The following is a 14,499-nucleotide window of genomic DNA, read 5'->3' as shown; positions in this document are numbered from 1 at the left end:
GTTAGTGAGCCCACTATGCCTGAACCTGGTGCCCTCAAGAGGTTGGTGGTACCCCAGGTTTACAGGCCCTTCCTGCTGCACTTGGCACATGAGGTGCCCTTGGCTGGTCATCTTGGGACCAAGAAGATTAAGCAGAGGCTCTCTGCCCATTTCTACTAGTCACGGATGGGAGTAGAGGTGGAGTCCCACTGAGGGACCTGCCCAACTTGTCAGTTGTCTGGCAAGACTGGAGGCAGTGTCATTGTCCCACTGCAACCATTGCCAGTAGTTGACACACCATTTGAGAGGGTGGGCATCAGCATTGTCAGCCCCCTTGACCCTCCCACTTCAGGTGGACATCGGTTCATCCTGGTCTTGGTCGATCATTCCACCAGGTACCCTGAGTCTATACCCCTTCGGACTATTACTGTCAAGGTGGTTGCCAGGGCCCTACTGGGCATTTTCACCCATGTTGGATTCCCTAAGGAGGTTGTCTCTGACAGAGGATCCAACTTCATGTCTATTTATATGAAAAACATGTGGAAAGAGTTTGGGGTAACCTACAAGTTCTCCACCTCTTACCACCCCCAGACCAATGGTCTGATTGAGAGATTTAATACAACTCTCAAGGGTATGCTAGGCGCTTTGGAAGAGCCCCTAAGGAGGAAATGGGATCTCCTCCTGCCATGCCTGCTGTTTGGTTACAGAGAGGTACCTCAAGAGGGTGTTGGTTTCAGCCCCTTTGAGTTACTCTTTGGACAACCCGTGAGGGGACCCCTTGCCTTGATCAGAGAAGGTTGGGAGGCCACCCCTCCTGGTCCCACCAAGCAAGTGGGGAACTATGAGTTAGGCCTCAGACGGAGGATGACACAGATGATGGGTCCAGCAACTGCAAATCTCAAGGCCAGCCAGGAATTAAATAAGTACTGGCATGACCTTGAAGCCACGCAAGTGGATTGGACTCTGGGACAGGAAATACTTATGATGGAGCCTATCAAGCCTAGAGCTTTGGCACACAAGTGGACTGGACCCTTCAGTATCATCTCCAAGATGGGCGAAGTCAATTATCTGGTTGACATGGGAATCCCAGGGGTAGCCCCTCAGGTATTCCATGTTAACAGGCTCAAGCCTTTCCACAGGCGAGCAGAGGTCTTATGTCTCTTGCTAGCTTCAGAGCAAGAAGAGGATGATAGTGAGCCCCTGTCTGACTTTCTGCATAGCATCCCTCAGGATGGCTCAGTGGAGGGAGTAAATCTCTTTCCAGATCTGACAACAAGCAGCAGAAGGCCTGCAGTGCTTTGCTCCGGCAGTATGCCTCTCTGTTTTTACTGACACCAGGCCTTACACCGTGGTGCAGGCATGAGATTGACACTGGTGACAGTGTCCCTGTCAAAAGCAGGTGCTACCGTATGTCAGATACAGTTAAGAACCACATCCAGGCTGAGGTCGCCAAGATGTTGGATCTGGGTGTTATTAAACCCTCAACCAGTCCCTGGTCAAGTCCCATAGCCCTTGTCCCCAAGGCAAGTTCCCAGGCAGGTACCAAGGATTGGAGGTTCTGTGTGGACTACTGAGGTTTCAATGCCGTCACAAAAACTGACGCACTCCCATTGCCCAGGGCTGATGAACTTGTGGACACCATAGGTGCTGCCAAATTTGTGAGCACCTTTGACCTTACCTCAGGCTATTGGCAAATAGCTCTGACAGACCATGCCAAGGAAAAGACGGTGTTCTCAACACCTGAGGGACTCTACCAGTTTAGGGTCATGCCTTTTGGGTTGAAGAATGCCCATGCCACCTTCCAGAGATTGTATAAACAAGGAATACAAAAGCTGTAAAACAATGAGTTAATAGACTAAAGTCCTAAGTTAGTGATCATGGTATCTAAGATATCCAGCAATTCTTCCTTAAAACAAAGAAGGATAATCTCGAGGAATAAGAAAGCGAATGTTATGAATAGTTCCAATGGTTTATTTGAGAGAAAAAGAAAATCATAATTTTTCAAATAAACCTAGTAATAAATAAACTACAATTATGGTAAAAGCAAAAAGTGCATATAAAGTTTGGAACACAAAAACTTTTTAACAATTAGGTGAAACAAAAACAGAGTTTTAAGTACATATAAGCAACAGTATAAATGAACAAGTTGGTCAAAATTGAACAAAAAATGAAACACAAGCCAAATAAATAAATACAATTGTGCAAAAGTGTAGATTCACTTCACAGGTCTGCCTACGTAAACTTGTCACATTTATTTATGTCAAAAAGATTGGTCTCAAAATGATTTTGTTTCAACAGATAGAGACCTAGTACGTTTTGGCGGGCCACCTGTACGGCCATTGATTTTTAAAAAAAACACCTTCCTGGGGGCAAAGTAAGACGTAATAGTCCCCAAAACAATGTAGGGGGGAATCTTCTAAACAAAGTTTCCTGACGCAGAAAACACCTCAGTGACAACCATACGCCCAGGCGTCTAGTGACGAATCAAAGCCAGTACTCATCTGTGAATACTGTGTAGAAATGCTGCCCTGGTACCTTCCAGAGATTGGTCAATCATGCGCTCAGTGGGCTGGAGTCCTGTTGTGTGGCCTACCTAGACGACATTGCCATCTACAGTTGCACCTGGGAAAAGCATTTGACACACTTGGATAAGGTGTTGCAGGCCTTGAAAAGGGCTAACCTCACTATCAAGGCCACCAAGTGCCAGATAGCTCAGGGGAAAGTCACGTATCTTGGTCATGAGGTAGGAGGGGCTCAAATCCAACCTCTCCCCAGTAAGGTACAAGATGTACGTGACTGGGGGACTCCCACTACTCAAACCCAGGTGAGAGCCTTTTTGGGCCTCACTGAGTACTATTGCAATTTCATGGCAGACTATGGAACCATAGCTGCACCCCTGACAGCTCTGACTTCACCCAAACAACCTAGGAAGGTTAATTGGACAGAAGACTGTCGGAGGGACTTTGATGGCTTGAAAGAAAGTGTGTGTAGGGCACCTGTGTTGTGTGCGCCTGACTACAGCTGACCCTTTATCGTCCAGACGGATGCCTGCGACACCGGAATTTGAGCTGTCTTTTCCCAGTTAGATGACAAAGGAAGGGAACATCCTATCATATTCATCAGTAGACAACTCAAGGGTAGACAACTTAGGTGGGCTACTGTTGAAAAGGAATGTTTTAGCATAGTTTGGAGCCTTAGGCATTTTAGGCCCTACCTTACAGGGTCTACCTTCAAGGTCCAAACAGATCATAAGCCCCTGAAGTGTCTTATGCAGATGAAGGGTGAAAACCTGAAACTGCTCAGGTGTCCATTAGCCTGCAAGGGCTAGACTTCACCATAGAGCATAGACCAGGGAAGAGTCACGATAACGCAGATGGCCTTTCCAGAAGGTATGTTGGCCGTCTGGATAAGGGTGTCTATCTCGTGGGAGATTAGGCACCCTAACCTCAGTCTGAGGGGGCGACTGTGATGCTGGAAATGCATCAGAGCGACAGGGCCTCCATATCCTTGTCCTTTACTGCTTTTTATCGTGTGTTCTGTCATGTTTTGGTGCAGCTCTCTCTTTTGGTTTGGTGTACAGACCCATGGGATACCCTTACGCCACCCGTGGGTGGGGGTACAACCCTGTGCATGTTTTTGGGCACCTATGTGTGGCCCACAGAGCAGGGTATGGGCTGGTGGCAGCTCCATGCTGAATTTGACAGGTGCTCTGAGTATCCTCTATTTTGGGATACCCAGGCACTACCATTGGGATCAGTTGATTCCTGATAGGAAACAAGATGGTCCCCGTGGCCACTTGCTTTCTATTGCCTGTTACCTTGTTTTCCAAAAGTCCTGGGAAGCCCTGACTCTGTCCCTTCCTCCTGACCGGCTGCTGGGTGGATGTTCCATATATGGTGTTGTTGTGAAGTCCAGGTCAGACTGGCTGGATCCTTCCGAGTGACTGTATGTTGTGGGAAACACCCTGTGGGTGGGACCTGGGTGAATGGAGTGTGTGACGAATACGCATTCTGTGTTGTGGGTGTCTAGTATCTGGTGTTTGACACAATGACTGAGACAGCCCTGCCCAAAACTGGTATGAATGCAGTGTGGAGTGTTGAATGGCTGGGTACTTGTCCCAATACACATAACTTGTTGCAAGTGTCTGGAGAGGAGTGAATGGCCTGAATGCACTATGCACCTGATTGGATGCCTGCGTGAATGAATGCACTTCCGACCAATTGGTTGCCTGAGTGTGACCCAGCAGGATGAATGGGAGATCAACTAGTATATCTGGGGGCCTCTCACTGCTAGAATTCATGTTCAAAAGCTGAAGTCCACTAGGATGAGTAACTGGAGTAGCTGAATCTTGACCTTGAAGCCCTGCTGGACGAGAATAATTGCTGACACCCTCCTTCACAATCTGAAAACTGTTGTGCCTCCAAGGACTGACCCAGAGAGGACCTGGTAAGGAGCCCTCTTCCCGAGCTACGAGGGACCATCGTGCACCAGCTGACCTTTGCCAAAACTCCCTGGTAGACAGACCTACGACTTGCTGCTGACCGGAGATGGGGACTGCCGCAGAATCCCAAAGAGAAGCGCCCGGACTGTTGTCCGCCACTGTCAACGACCGCTGTCGCCGACCGGAGCCGCCGTGCTCCTGTTTGCCTAAGAACTTAATTGGATCCAAGGACGCTCTTGTCTGCATCGCCGCCCGCTTTATCCCGCTGGAGAAGACCCGACCGTCGACGCGCCAAGGAGCAGCCACCGGTGGGATTCCCACCACCTAAAGACCACAGAGACGCCAATGACTCGACGCCCTTGCTGGGCCACAGTTCATCATCTCTTTGCGGTCCAGAACTATCGTCACCGAGGTGCCCCGCACGCCTCTTCCTTGCAGGACACCAACGCTCCGTCGTCAGTGAGCACCGCTAGGAATGAAGCTGCCACTTCACCGCCATAGTTCACCCTGTTCTCCGTCAGACGTTCGACGACACGTGACTCCTGCCTTAAAGGGAGGGCATTCAAGAAGGGCTGTCGATTTCCCATCGACGAACGCTACAATTCCAGGTACATTGGGGCTGTAGAACTATTGTAGAAGGAAATAAGACTCATAGAACAATATATGGACACGGCTCGTGTTATATCTTTATCTTAAAGGTTGCCCAGGTGGGGGGAGCTCCACACAGAACTGTGCTTAACGGTAGAGGCCAGTATTCTGCCTATTGTTTCAACCATCTTGCTTTCCTTCCTATTTCTATTTCTGCTTTCCTTGTTATTGATCTGTGTGACATTTTGACAGTATAGTTGATGCACTTTAATGAGATCTGATAACACTTGTGGTACCACTTTAGAACTGTATATATTTACCATTGTTGATTTTCTGAGCACAAAGTGAGTTATTGTGATAGTGTACATAACCTTGAATATTAATTATATAAAGACTGTGTTTGAACTAATACAGTGTGTGGACATTCCTTTGTGGGGGCTTGGGGTCTACACTGCACTTAAGAACCAGACTGCATCACCTCCTGAGAAGCTAGACCTTGATTGGTCGACTACGTTACCAATAATAGAGAATCTTGGCTGGGGTCCTCTGTGCCTCTCGTCTACCATATAGAGAACAGAAGTACACACACTGGAGGGGGGCAGTCTTTACACTCACAGCCTGCATTGCTTGTGACTGTTGTTTTAAAATAGCACCTAGGTGTGCTCACATCGTGCTTTGCTTGTGACTGTTGTTTTAAAATCGCCCTTAGGTGTGCTCACATCCTGCATTGCTTGTGTCTGTTGTTTTAAAATCACTACTAGGTGTGCTAACATCTTGCATTGCTTGTGACTGTTGTTTTAAAATCGCACCTAGGTGTGCTCACATCCGGCATTGCTTTGTGACTGTTGTTTTTAAAATTGTTCCTAGGTGTGCTCACATTCTGCATTGCTTTGTGACTGTTACTTTCAACATCCACGTGGCTGCCTGTAAATTAAGGTCAGAACTGTGCACTGCAGCACCCCTGCCCCCTCCCCTCATTATCTCCTTGTCTTTGGAATATTTACTCTTGCTCTGAGGTGGCACTCTCCATCTCTCCAATCTACTCCAACTGCTACACTATCACCTATCCACCTGTTCTCACAAAATCTGGATTGAAAATGCATAAAAAAGACATCCTTGCTGAAAACCCCAGCCTCCCAATTTTAGACACCTATGTCAGTGCATCCTCCAGAGAAATCTTCACTGACATCCTTTTCTCTGTCACATCTCCATACCTATGGACTTCTCATCTCATCTCTACTCTCTCCTCATACTCTTCCTCTCCCATTAATGGTGGCACGAAGTGGGAACTCCTCCAAAAGCCCTGCCAACCTCGTGCACAGACATCCATCCGATGAAACAAGTGTCAGCTGCTGCCTTCACTTTCACCATAATTCCCCCTTGCCCACCCAACTCAGACTCGGCTCTAAGCAACCTCTACCTTTCCATCACCAACACTCTTCACATCCTTGCCCCTGCCATGAGGATCCACCTGAAACCTGCCTCCAAGCATAACACCTGGTATGACTCAGAACTTTCAAACCCGAAATGTAAGTGCAGGGCCGCAGAACGTAAGTGGCAAACCTCAGGTTCACCCTCTGGCAAACTGGACTGCTGTCTGTTCCAATGGCCTTACAGACTCTCTATCCATGGCACAAAAGGGCCCATATTCAGGCAAGAGTATCTGGCACGTCCACCAACACGCCTGAACTCTTCCAAATCCGCAGGGAACTTGCCAACCCATCCGCAATATCCTCTGCCCCTACTCCTTCCCAGGCCCTTTTACAATGCACTCGCCACTCATTTCACCTCCGAAACCCAGGACATACTGAACAGTCTTGTCACACACTCTTCCAACCCATCCCTCCCCCCTTGCCTCCCCTGACCACTTACCCTCCTCCTTCCTCCTTTTCCTGCTTTGCTTCCGTCTCTCCGAAAGAAGTCACCAGATTTGTCAACTCCATGAAGGTCTCTTCCAAACAGGTTGCGCCTTACTCAGCCAGAACAATCAAGGACAACATTTCCTCTCTCACCCCTGCTCTCGCTGATCTTTATAACCACTACTTTGTTACTGGTTATTTTCCGTCCCCCTCAAGCAAGCCCTGGTGTGCCCTCTCATTAAAAAACCATCAGCAGACCCTTCCTGCCCAGCCAACTATCGCCCCATCTCCATCACCCCCTTCCTGGGGTAACTGCTTGAGAAGTTGGCCCTGCCCCAATTTAACCTCCACATTGAACTTGTTGGCGGTCTCCACGACCATCAATCTGGATTCTGAGCCTCCAAAAGAGCAGAAACTGCTCTTCTCAACACCTGTGAAGAACTGCTCTCACCCCTTGTTTCCAACTCCCCTGCTGTCATCATCCCCATTGATCTCTCTTCTGCATTTAACACAGTGAACCACTCCATCCTCATAAAAAGGTTCCAAGACACCCTTGGTTCTCAGAGCAGGCACTGGACTGGCTGACCTCCTATCTTACTGACCACTCGTCCAAAGTCATACTGGGCATCTTCTCCTCCCCTACTTCCATCTCCACCTGTGGCATCCCCCAGGACTCCATTCTTTCACCTCTGTTCTTTAACATTTACCTTACTCTGCTGGCACGCCTCATTTTCTTGTTCTCCCCTAACGCCCAGTGCTACGCTGATGACATACAACTCTTCTTCAAACTTCCTACAGACTCCCATGCACCCTGCATCATCCCTGATTGCCTCTCAACCATCCAAGCATAGTGTATCTCCAATGATCTCTGCCACAATGCCAGCAAAACAGAGATCCTCGCTATTGGGACCCCGGAACCCGACTTCTTCCATTCACTCTGGCCTTCGTCCTTGGGCTCTCCCCTTGCTCCCTCGTCGGAAGCCAGAAACTTTGACTCCTCTTTCTCCTTCCTCCCTCATACTCAGGAATTCCCACTTTCAGCTTTTCCTCCTGAAAGGAATTCTACCTTTCCTCACCTTCCCCCAGAGACTTAAAGTTACCGAGACGCTGGTTCTCTCTTGGCATGAAAATTGCAATATCCTTCTCCTTAATCTCCTTGTGTCCACTCTGCGACCCCCCTAGCTACTCCAGAATAAGGCAGCAAGATTTATCCTTGGCCACAAACCCAGGGACTGCATCTCTCCTGCCTGCCCTACAAAATCTTCACTGGCTCTCAATTGCAGCACAGATTAAATTCACATCCCTCTGCATCATCCACAAGGCTGTCTGGGGCCGTGGGCCACTCTATCTGCAACTCTTGCTGACCAACTATTCCCCCTCTAGATGCCTATATTCCTCTGGCACCAACTGCTTGTGTGTAAAGCGGTTTGCTAAACTGAGGGTGCTCAAACACTTTCTTCAGCGGGCTCTGTTCGTTGGAACAGCCTCCCCCTCCCACTTCGTCTTGAGCAGGACTGCCTTAAATTTCGGAAAAACCTCAATATCTTTCTCTTTACCTCTTGCTTCCCTCTGCCTCTCCCCTGCTAATCAAACAGTAGTTTGATTCATATGATCCCAGCTGCTGTCTATTTTCTGCACTTGCCTTAGCTCACACTCCACCAGGTGAGTTGCACTTAACTTTCTTCATAGCACTTCACCTTATGCTCTTGGGAGCACCAACACACCTATCCCATACCCCTCTGCAGTTGCACGTTCAGAACATTCACAAGGCATAGTAGGTTTGTCTTCCCCTCCCCATCGTCTCTTCTTACATTGTTGTATTGAACTATTTAACTTTGTTGTAATTGTCTATCATCCCCTGTCTCCTCCCTGTTGCCCAATATTTGCTTCCTGTATAAGCGCCTGACAAGTGAACAATAAATAAATACATTTCCATTCGACAAGCAGAAGAGGTAAACAATTTTCAACAGTGGTTGTCTGAAAAGGGTAACATGGCAAGCCAATGAGTCAGGAAATTTGGGAAGCATGTGTCAGATAAGAATGTACTCACTACTTTTTCAAGTCGGTAGTTTGAGCTGATAGTAATGAATTTTTTTAGGGCGCACAAAAGTCAATTTCATTACCAGTGGAGGTATTTTGTATGCAAAATATTTTAGTAACACATATTTCTTTGCACCCAGTCATTTTTGAAAATGAGGGCATACATTTGTGCTTTACAGTTCTTCTTCAGATCAGGCAGTATTAACATTCGAGTTTGTTGCTGTGACATTGCTGTGCTGGTAGCAATGAACCTATTTTATATTTTATTTTATTTATACTGCTTAAAACAATGACCTAGCTCGGGAGCAGCGCAGCACTGTACAGAGTGTGGGTAGCTAGCATTTGGGATGCCATATTTTAACAGTAGCACAGTACTGGGAGGTCTGTGCATCAGATTGTGCATCAATTGGAATTAGTCCTGGGTCAGGTGCTGTTGAAAAAGCAATGTTTCAAGAGATTTGTTAAATTAGATCAATGTGTGGGAAGTCCGAGCCAACACCGGGATATTGTTCCAGAGGGTAGGTGTATGACATGAGAAGAAATGATTGTGGGCCCTCTCTTTGCGGATGACCTGTGATTCAAGCCGGTTGGTCGATTTGCTCCACAAGGAGTTTGTGCCACCAGCTATGTGGAGATTAGCCACATGGTACGCTGGTGTGCTACTTGTGACTGCTTTGTAGATGATACATGCAGTCTTGAACAGTATCCTGGCTTAAAGTGGAAGCCAATGGCGTTCCCGTAGAATGGGGGTAATTCAGCCTGCACTACAGTCTGGACATCCTGCGGTGGGATGAAGGGTTTGCAGAGCCAGGATATTTCTGTCTTCTTGGGTATGTGTTCCTGGAAGGACAAGCTGCTGTAAATTGTGACGCCTAAGGCTTTTGCCCACTGTGTAGGGGACTGTTTAGGGGACATGCCCAATGTGTCTTGTATTTCCTAGTTCTTGGTTGGGAGTATTGTTTTACATATGGTTTATTTATGTGTTTATTTATTTTAATTTTATTTAATTTTTACTTTTATGTTTCATGAATTCATTGCAAATTATTTGTAGGTCTGGGAATAACTAAATCAATATAGTAGAAGGGCCTGCTGCTAGTATACTCTCTAATTGAGGTGCTACTTCAGCTCAACTGTCAACTTCTTGGATTAAAGCAATGCCTGTTCAAGGGTAAAGGCGACATGCTGAAAATCTGCACATGGGACACTGAAGAGAGCACTGCGCACAGCATCTCTAACACTGAATAGACTGATGGCAAACAAGACATTTCAAACGAGAGCTGTGGCAGCTGGTGAATTGTTTTATTGGAGGGACATAAATGTTTGCCACAAATATGCCAGAGTGACCAAGCATAACGAGGGAGCACAAACCAACCAAGGGCAATTAGTTGGGACTTCCCTTTCCAAACATCTTTTGAATAATGGGTTGAAATGGTGGATTATGCAGTGCCCTTTCTATGAACAATTAGGTAAAAAGCCAGACAGTTTGCAATTAGTTTTGTAGGCTAACTCATGAAGGATCCAATAGATTGAAAGTCACCAACAGTGCACAGAGCCTTTCCCTAAACAGAGAACTTCATGTTTCCTGCATATGCACGCAAGAGCTGTAGCGCTACTTTGTCAGCACTCCGTTCGGTCTGAATGTGCGGGGAGGGGCAGGAGCACTCCATCACACATTCTGATGTGCAATTACCAGCATGCATCTCAAATGGATCAGACAGGGCTAGACTAGTAAAACACCCCCACCCTTGCATGGTCAATTGGACATGCATGCTGGGGTACTTGAATTGTCAAAGAGAAACCACATAGTCACAATGAGGGGGAAAAGTGAGAGAAGGGGAATGATGGGCTAGACAGGGATTGATGGGCAATAAAGCAGACAGAGAGCAGTGGGCCAGAGGTGGGGCAGTGGGCCAGAAAGCATATATGAAGGGGTTGGCCGGAAAGAGACAGCGAGCTACAGATTGGGAGAAAGAATGGTGGGGACTGTTGGATACAATGGGAGAAAGTATGCAATATGAAGAAGGAGCAAGGAAGACAGAACGACTGTAGACTGCAGGAGGAGCTTGGGAGTGTAAGGTGTGCATTGAAATCATGGGTTGGATTGTGGCAGGGACTGGGAGTGCAAGTTGCAACTTGGCAGTGTGACAGAGCATGTCATTATTCACATGACTGGCAGAGAGAGAGAGGTTTTGGAGTGAAAGTTGTGATGGGGAATTGGTGAGGTTGAGAGGTGCTGGTGAATGAGGTGTGTGGTTGCTTGGAGAACTTAAAAGGGAAATAGTGTCACCATTACACTTAATAATGTTCAATATAATTAATAGTATTACATAGGCATGCACATAAACCAGAAATGTAGAGCAAAAGAAACACTTTTTTGCCAAGCCATGGACATCTTACACTCTTCTTATTAAATGGATACAAAAGAAGCAAATAATGATATCCAAGCCTTCTTGTAGCATCACACAATGCCTCTTTATTTACAAACTGCCAATCTTACACCCTCCAGTCAATGGCACAAAAATGCTGCAATAAATTCAATTCTGTGCTGCATAATTTAATTGTTTATACTCCAAAATGTTCAATTTCATGATGCAATAACCTGGAGATGTTTCAGCTCCAGGACTGGATGTTGTTAGTCAGTTTTCACGATGCTTGCTTTCATGTGCCTATATATCCAAGACACAGAAAGAAGCTAAAGTTTGTCATTGGCATTTCTCACTATCCATTTTGAGGTCTTCCTGTCAGTTTCACTTTCATCCCGAGGATCTTCACAAAGTTGATGGTAGCGGTGGCAGTGAATATGAGGGGGGATTCACATCTTTCCCTACCTAGATTATTGGCTTATCGAAGTTCATTCCCCTGAACAGGTTCTTGAACATCTCTACAGAACCTGCCACTCTAACCACAAACTGGGCTTCTCTCTCAATTTAAGGCAGTCCCAACTGATACCTTCTCAGAAGCTTCAATGTACTCTTCTTCTGGGTTAGCTTCCCCTCCGAGTTAAAGACTCAGCATATCTTACAGATGGTAACGAGATTTCAGAATGCCCTATGTATTCCTGCATTCGACTTTGAGGTTGCTGGTTCTCATGGTATCCTATGTTTTCCTGGTGCCAGAAGCCTTACTAAGGATGAGCTCCCTCCATTGTCTCCTCATATCCCAATGGTCACAGTTCTCAGGAAGGGTGAAAGACCTTCTCCAGGTCGGGAGCAAGGTTGCACAGGATCTCACATGGTGGATCTGCAAAGAGAACGTGATGATAGGGGAACCTTTTTGGCACCCTAGCCCGAAGATAACTAGTCAGTGATGCTTTCCTCATGGGATGAGGAGCTCACATGAGCGCTCTGACAATTAACCCACCTTGGTCCCCTGCAGAATCAAGATTACACATTTTAGAGCTAAGGGAGATCAGACTGGCGCCAATGGCCTTTTTGCTTTCCATCCAGGGAAAGAATGTCCTGATAATGACTGACAGCACGGTGGACCTGCATTACCTCCACAAGCCAGGAGGTGTAGGGGCACTACCATTGTGAAGGGAGGCAATGCATGTTTTATTTTGGGCTCTTAAAAAAGGATCTTGGTCTGCTGTTCACCTAGACTTGAACAAAATAAAGGACCCTGGTGTAATGTATAGAAGCTCCCATGATATGCCAAAATTGAATGATGTGTGCATTGTGAGTTAAACTGCCACTTGCAAGGGCATTTCACAGGTATGCGGTAGAAGTGCTAACATAGAAAGATGTTGTGGTGATATCATTTTGTATATAAACAACTGTGTTACCAAAAAACAGGTAAGGTTCCCGAACTTTTTTATCGGGGGACCCAGACTCAAAGGGAACTAGCTCGTAGATGAGCACAATATGCAACATGAAAGTGAGTCTGGTACCCCTCTTTCCATTCCCCAGTGTTCTAAAACGAAGCAACAATTGAATCAACCACAGATGCCTCACATATAGGCTACTGTCTATAAACCTAAACCCAAAATGTATATAATGATTAAAAAAGACTTGATTGAAAAATTTATTATTTGCACATGTTGTCTAGCAATTAAAAGGCACTAAGTGCCAAACACACAATAAGACACATTTTAGGGCACTTTGCCAATGAATTAAAAAGGTATGAATCACAAGAAAAAACCAAAAAAAAAAACGTTGTTCAACAATCAAACGTCTCAGAAAAGGGATACACACAACAACAAGGTCTTATAACAAGGTTTCATATCATTCGAACCACTTTGTTCATGTGAAACACAATCCCATATTGAATTAGCATGGGTATTCTAGATCGTTGTCGACATGTTTCGGCCTTTAATTTATTCCAGACACTATCCCTAGTGTCTTTAAACTTTCTTTTCTATGGCCATCTTCAGGACAGAATTTCTTCAAAATAAGTCAACATAGACTTTATACCCCAACAGTAGATTTGAACAACTGAATCTAAAAAAATATAAACAAAAACAACATATCAATCTCAAATACATTCATTTCATGGGTTCAATTATTTACAAGGTCTAAACACCTAGCAATTACTGTTAGGTGTATTACTTTGGCCTATTCCTACTCCTCGTTTAAATAGACCTATTTAAGGCTACAACAATACAAAACATGCTTCACTTCAAAAACTATTTAACACACCAGGGCAATGTAAGAGATCTGTGCAAAGACTACAGCTCCTTTACTTAATTTACAGCTCATAAATGATGTTCTGACTCTTACAGTCTTTCTCCAAATACAATTGCAGCTAGACAATTAATAGGCTTGCCATCTCTTATGTAAACTTTTTTATAATGCCAGATGTCACATCTAATTACTCCACCAGGGTGCGCTCTGTAATCTGCTTATTTATTTAACTCTCTGCTCATACTTATTGGCATTGGTTTTGACCTACAGGTAAGGGACATACCACCAGCACCTATCATAGCCCCTAAAAAGGGGCCAGAGTATTATATGGACCATACATATTTTAATCAGCCTGGTTCTGTTTCAAATGCCTAGTTCTATTTACAAATCATGCACAAAAAATGTGGTGATGCCACTTACTGTTGTTATCTAAAAATACAAATTTACCTTTTCCAAATATAGCCCGTGATTTATTAAATATACAGGCCTCTCATAGAAAGTATCCCACGGCACAGCTACACGGCTTCTTGCGTTGCCAAAATCATCCGGAGGGAGCGAATGCCACAAGACAAAGGTCATTTACGCTGTCCTGGGGAAAGACCAAAACACGGCGAAAAAACTTCGTCACCACCACTTTTCTAAATAAAGGTTGCTATAGTCACAGTGGAGCTGGCAATTGTTCCATTGTTTCCACAGAAACCCACCACATCAGACTATTTAGACACAACCTTCCCTCTGTGGTTTGTTATTGAAAAAATCGCGAATACTCCTAGAGGGGGCAATAGAGAAAGGAAACTGGCATTGTGTGAACAAAGATGGATTTACACTTTAAAGACTGCCCAACATGGCCTGAACTTATCAGTAGAATGGAACACCCTTCTGTAAAGCTGTATGGTCCATATAATACTCTGGCCCCTTTTTAGGGGCTATGATAGGTGCTGGTGGTATGTCCCTTACCTGTAGGTCAAAACCA

Source organism: Ambystoma mexicanum, chromosome 11, assembly GCF_040938575.1.
Source record: "Ambystoma mexicanum isolate Mex_15411 chromosome 11, UKY_AmexF1_1, whole genome shotgun sequence".
Taxonomy (NCBI): Eukaryota; Metazoa; Chordata; class Amphibia; order Caudata; family Ambystomatidae; genus Ambystoma; species Ambystoma mexicanum.
Note: the sequence above shows the minus strand (reverse complement) of the source record.